General features: G+C 37.0%; 1 pseudogene; it reads right to left on the bottom strand.

The window, feature by feature from the left end:
• LOC108246152 overlaps nucleotides 1-779 on the bottom strand; it is a 2,866-nt pseudogene extending 2,087 nt beyond the window's left edge.
• Between the last annotated feature and the right edge of the window lie 5,244 nt (nucleotides 780-6,023).

Below are 6,023 nucleotides of genomic sequence, written 5' to 3' on the forward strand. Positions count from 1 at the left end.
TGTCCTCCACTGTTTTATCAGCAGAGTGATTGATGGCCTCCACCTCCTGTTGAAGCAGCTTCACATCTTTCTCTCTGTCCTGGATTCCCTGCTGGATTGTTTGTCGCCTCACCTCGAGCTCTCTCTGCCTCTCAGCTCTTTCTGCTGCAGCTGAGACTGTGTTGTGGCCTTTATGTTCATCCACAGGGCAGAGATAACAGATACACTTCTGATCAGTACGACAGAACATCTTCATCACCTCATCATGACGAGAGCAGATGTTCTCCTGCAGGTTCTTGGAGGGCTCCACCAGCTTGTGTTTCTGAAATGCAGCTGAATCATAATGAGGCTGAAGGTGTTTCTCACAGTAGGAGGCCAGACAGACAAAACAGGACTTGATGGCTTTCAGTTTTCTTCCAGAGCAGAAATCACAGGCCACATCTTCAGGTCCAGCATAGCAGTGATCAGCAGGAGCAGCTTGGAGTCCAGTCTTCTTCAGCTGCTCCACTAAAGCTGCTAACATGGTGTTTTCCTCCAGGACAGGCCTCGGTATAAAAGTTTTTCTGCACTGAGGGCAGCTGTGGATTCCTTTATGATCCTCTTCATCCCAGAAGTTTGTAATACAGCTCATACAGTAGCTGTGTCCACATGAAGTTGTCACCGGATCCTTCAGTAGATCCAAACAGATCGAACAGGAGAAGGTTTCTCGATCCAACTGAACTCCTTGTTGCGCCATTTCACCTTTCAGTAGCAATGACTGTGTGACTTTCACTTCCTCAAAACAGAAAGTGAACTGAGCTGTGGTTCACAAATCACGTGTTTGGGTGCGGCCGATCAGCTCAGGGGGAAGAAAAAAGCTTTATGCAAACAGGCTGCTGAGTTTGAGAGCAGGAAATAGAGGGAGGAATATCAGCCTTTGATTTTGGGGAGAAAATAATCACGTAACTCTTTTTATCCTAACTTCCACACTGATTTATCTTCAAAATATCAGTTTTCCTACTTTATCTTTGAAGTCACATAAATAAACATTTTATTGATAACAATAATTAGATTGCTACAGATAAATCGCCTCTATTGAAGGTATTCTATTTTTATGAAAATAAATTTTAATTTGCATTTGAACAGTGTTATGACCTGAGGCAATTTTGTTTGTATAATACTGAGCAGTTGCAGGTTGCTGATTGGCTGGTCCTGTCATGCGTATAGCATCTCTAATTGGCTGGCCTCACCTGACTCCTCCCGTTGGACTTTGTTTTCTGGTTGGGCGGTTCGTCTCCTGCTCCTCCAAACACAGAGGTGCCCATCTATTTAAATCCATCAGCAAAGGTATAGATTATCATAGTTTATCTTAGTCTGTTCTGCTGAGGTCCTGAAATCGTAGTTTAGTTTATGTTAGTAATTATATCCTAATTTGTTTTTTCCCCAATTTACCTCAGGATGACTTAGTCAATTTTATCCTGCCTTTGCTTGTTTAAACTTATCTTAGTTTATCTCTTATCCTGTCTGATCTGTTCGGCTAAGGTTTTTAAATCCTAGTTTAGCTTATGTTATATCTCCTCACCTTATCTTTGGTTTATCTTTAGTATGACTTAGTTAGATCAATTTTACTCTGTGCTTTTGTGTCTTATTTAGTGTATGTTTAGTTTTATGATTTCAGTCTCATATTTTAGCTTTACTTTTGTGTCTTATTACTTACTTAGGTCATGTTTAAGATATGTTTAGTTTTTCATGTTTTAGATATGTTTAGCTTCATTTAGATTATCTTAGATTTAATTTACATTATCCCAGACATTGTTGTGTGTGTTTTCACCCTGTATTTTTGGGTTTTCATGTTGTAAATCACTTTGTATTGACTTGTTGCTGAAAAGTGCTATATAAATAAATCTGACTTGACTCTCTTTTCAATGGGTGGGGCTGTAATTTATTCTTATTACTCCTCTTTGTTTGGGTGTCTTGTGAAACATCTGAACTTGGCTTAGTTGCTGGTTAAAATGTCTGTTAATTCAAACTAGTTGTTATTGCCAGTTTTATTTGTGACTAAGTGTTTGGTTTGAAGCCTGTCTTTTGGTGCTGACTGGAAACACCTTTGTAAGTTTCTGGAGACAGGCCCAGAAGTTCTTTTTCCTTTCATGGTTTTGTATCGTATGAACTTCTGTTTTGTTTGTTTGTATCTGTGCCACCATCTTGATGAACAAAGATTCATAAATGACAGAGAAGTACCCCTTAAAGCAGTTTTGTTTTTGCCTTTGTTTAGCTCGTGGTGTGCACTGGTTCGTAGTTTTCTGTCTTGTTTCGTCAGTTGTTGTTGGCTTTACCCTGTATTTCCTCTAGATGTCCTCAGTTTTACTTTTCCAGTGTTTCGTCTCTCTTCTCACCCCATTTTGCTCATCACTCACCAGCATCCTTTGTGTTTGCATATGGGCTTTGTCTCCTTTACATTTGTTTAAGCTGAGTGTTTGAATTTCCTGTTTTTGCAGCTCCTTTTGTTTGTTTGTTTCTTGAAGTGTTGTAGTTTGTTACCTGTCTGCTTTGCCTGCATTAGTTTAGTTTCTCCAACTCTTTATCAATGACACTTTTGTACAATCACATCATTTCTCTTCTCCTTTCCTCCTTGAATACAATCTCAACATGCAGACAATATTTCAAAATTGTGCTTCTATAAATAAACTTCATTCAAGCTGACAGTCGTTCAGCTGATTAACAGTGACTTGGTGTTGGATTGCAGGGCTGAAGACTCTCCTGCACCGTACAGTGAGCCATTTGGGAGATGAGATATCATCTCCCCGTCTGTCAGAGAGGAAACCACCAGTAAATATTTAATCAGCGATTCGGTTCGCCTTTCACATATTCATGAAATCTAATCAACTTAATCACGGTGTAATCAATTTTTTTCACAGCATAATGAAACTCCATGCCTGTTCAGTCGAGTGTGGCCGGGGTGGAAGACTTTCACACTCCTCCTTCCAAAACAGGTGATTATAATCTTGATATAAAATGCAGTTTGCTTCTTTGTGTGTTAGAAGGAAGATTTTAAATTATATTCTGATCTTTACAGGGAGAAGAGGAGAAGCTAATATTGGAGAAATATGACTTCTCCTTCTAACTTGGATCAACTAAAAACTTTTGAGGGAGTTTTCAAAGAATTACAACAATCCAGCCTAAAAGGAATAAATGCAAGAAAAATGGACAAATGAGCATTTTTTGTTTTTGTTTTTTTTACTGGAAAACACAACCATTAACTGATCTAAATGGTAAATGCTTTGCATTACTGTTTCATGTGCTCCCAAATATAAACAAAAACAAAATTTATTGCAATTTGTGTATTTATCTGTAAAAAAAAACACACATAATTTTAATGGATTTTATAAGTTTTATACGAATAAAAGCTTAACTTTTGCAATTTCTTTACACACAAAAATCATTTTAGTTAGTGAAACTTTGCACTCAAGTAGTAAAACACCAGCTAGCTTGACACTTTTAGCAAAACATCACATGCAGCAATCTGCAAAACACTAAACACATTTATCTGTTTTAGACAAGCAATATCATTATTTGTTATTTCAAAAAACTCTTTGACCTGTGAACCAGCTGGGTAAAGACATCACCACGTGTGCAAACGCATGAAATGAAAACTGGATTAAAACCAGAGAAAACAGTGAGATGAGGGGGAATAACTCTACATATTCTAGGTTTTTAATCTAAAAAGGTTTTGATTTGGCTGTGCATTGTTGTACTTGCAGTGTGATCCTCCCTGCAGCCAAACCTGTCTGATGAAGCAGCAGAAAATGCACCTGCAGGCTGCAGAAGTCTTTAAAGACAAACACTGAGATGGATCCATAATGTTGGGCCTGAGGAGCACATCGGGGAGCTGCTGCGTCCTATTTGCTGGGATGCTGAGCTCATTTTGGAGAGCACCTCATTCTCTCTGCCCTGTGGGATCTTAGCCACAGGCTGAAATACAGTACAATCTGTAAAATCTGTTTTTCATCAGACACAGTAATAGCCTCTCTGTGTTATGTCTGCATGATTCTAATGTATCACATCTACTTTATCTCACCTTATCAGTCTGAATGTCTGCAAACGGCAGGAGAAGATGCAGTACATGGTTTTATTTTTGGCCACATCATGTCAAATGGTTACACACATCAGAAATCGGCAGGTGCTTCACGCAATGTGTGGGATGTTATTACCAGCTCTCCCTGTTTCCTTTGGCATCACATCTAAACATGCACACTCGTGCTTTCAGGTAATCTTTTTCTTCACGTATTAAACAAGAAAAAGGTGAAAAAAAAACTGCAGAAAAAGATGTGTCAATTTGAGACAATAGAACAAACACTTATATAATAGCATAATTGGCCTCAGTCGATACAAAAAGGCGAGCTGTTTGTTCAAGCTACTCATTGCATGAAAACAGGTCCAAAATAAATTCATAAAATAAGAAACAAAATCCAAAATTTTTCCCTTTTTTTTCTTTGGTTAATTTCTCCTTAAATTAAAATTTTGTAAGCATAATTTGTGAATGGCTGCCAACTACCACTCGTTTGTTTTCCTCTGGAAACAGCCTAACTGACCTGAAACAGATGAACTACAGCTATGATCATGAAAGAGCCTTTTGGGGTTAATGGTTTAGGATTAGTTGTCTAACCCGTTCTTTCTCTTTTCTTTGGCATTTAACAGCAGATTCACTGTTTTTTTTGCACCTGAACGTCTTCTCCCAGATCCAGAAAAAGGAGGAAATTCTTATTTCTTCTCTCCTGCTGTGCTTTGATTTACAAAAAGAGCCAACAATTTGAATACAAGAGGAAACAAACTGTGGGAAACCTTTTGAGCAGCTGAATAACTCAAGCATCTTTCAACACTTTTATGATAAAAGAAGAAGAGCCCATTACACTTCCAAAGAGGGAAAGGGACAATTAAGAAATTGGTTAATAAAATATGATAAGAAGAGTAAAATAAATGTGTTAAGGAAATTAAATTTGAATACAATTTAAATCTATTCTAAGATGTAACAGGCAGATTATCAGTTTTAGGAAGGTGATTGACAGGGATTAAACAGCAGCTGCTAATTAGACATGAACTGAGAACAAAATAAGATTATGCAAATGAGATATTATGCAAACTAGCAATTCTAATAATTTAGATGTAAAAAGTTTGCTATCAGATGTCTGTTCAAACTCTTTAGCATGAAAAAATGAGTGTTTTAGCTTTGCTGAGTTTCAATACATACAGATTTTATTGTTTTACACACATATATATATATATATATATTTCAAAATTTGAAAGCTTTGAAAAGTTTTGAATTTGGAAAAGATACATAAAAATAACCTTAAAGGCTAAGCGGTGTCGGTGTGTGCCTTAGGAATCTTTCTGTTCAGCTTAACCTTACATCAGTTTTTGATTATCTTTAATGATCAAAACGGAGAAAAACAAAAATCCCAAATCCACCTTCTGTCACCAAAATACACTTTTTAGGAAATAAAATAATTAAAATATGTTTAAGTGACGAGTTGATGTATGTTTTTAAAAATAAGAAGGGGATTTTTTATCAGACAAAGGGTGATTCTGCATTAATTACAGATAAAAACATAACTGAATTTAAAGAGAAATCTTGTTTTAATTTGCCTTTCTTGGACTGATTCTTATGTTTCTCAACTCAGATCATACAAAAGTTTAAAGAGCAAAAGCTGAATTCAAAAGGACAGAAGCTCAGAAATAACAGTAAACACAAAAAAAACATCTTCTATCTGATTTAAACTGCAGTATCATTGTAACAAATATAATTTAATATTTTTACCAGCACTAAAGTTATTCTGTGAGTCAGATTTGTTGGTATCATCTAAATATTTATGTTCATTTGAGATATTCTTTACTCATTCAGAGGCTCTGAATCATTTTTACTCATAAAAGTTGTGCTTTAATCAACAGCTGATGCTGAATGGCAGCCTGAACTCAGCCTCCTGATGATGTCACAGCCTCCCACAGCCGGCAGCGGTGGGGGGGGGAGTCAGTCGCTGTACGGGTCTTACTGCCGCTGAGCCGCTCTC

Source organism: Kryptolebias marmoratus, linkage group LG20 (genome assembly GCF_001649575.2).
Source record: "Kryptolebias marmoratus isolate JLee-2015 linkage group LG20, ASM164957v2, whole genome shotgun sequence".
In the NCBI taxonomy this organism is placed as follows: Eukaryota; Metazoa; Chordata; class Actinopteri; order Cyprinodontiformes; family Rivulidae; genus Kryptolebias; species Kryptolebias marmoratus.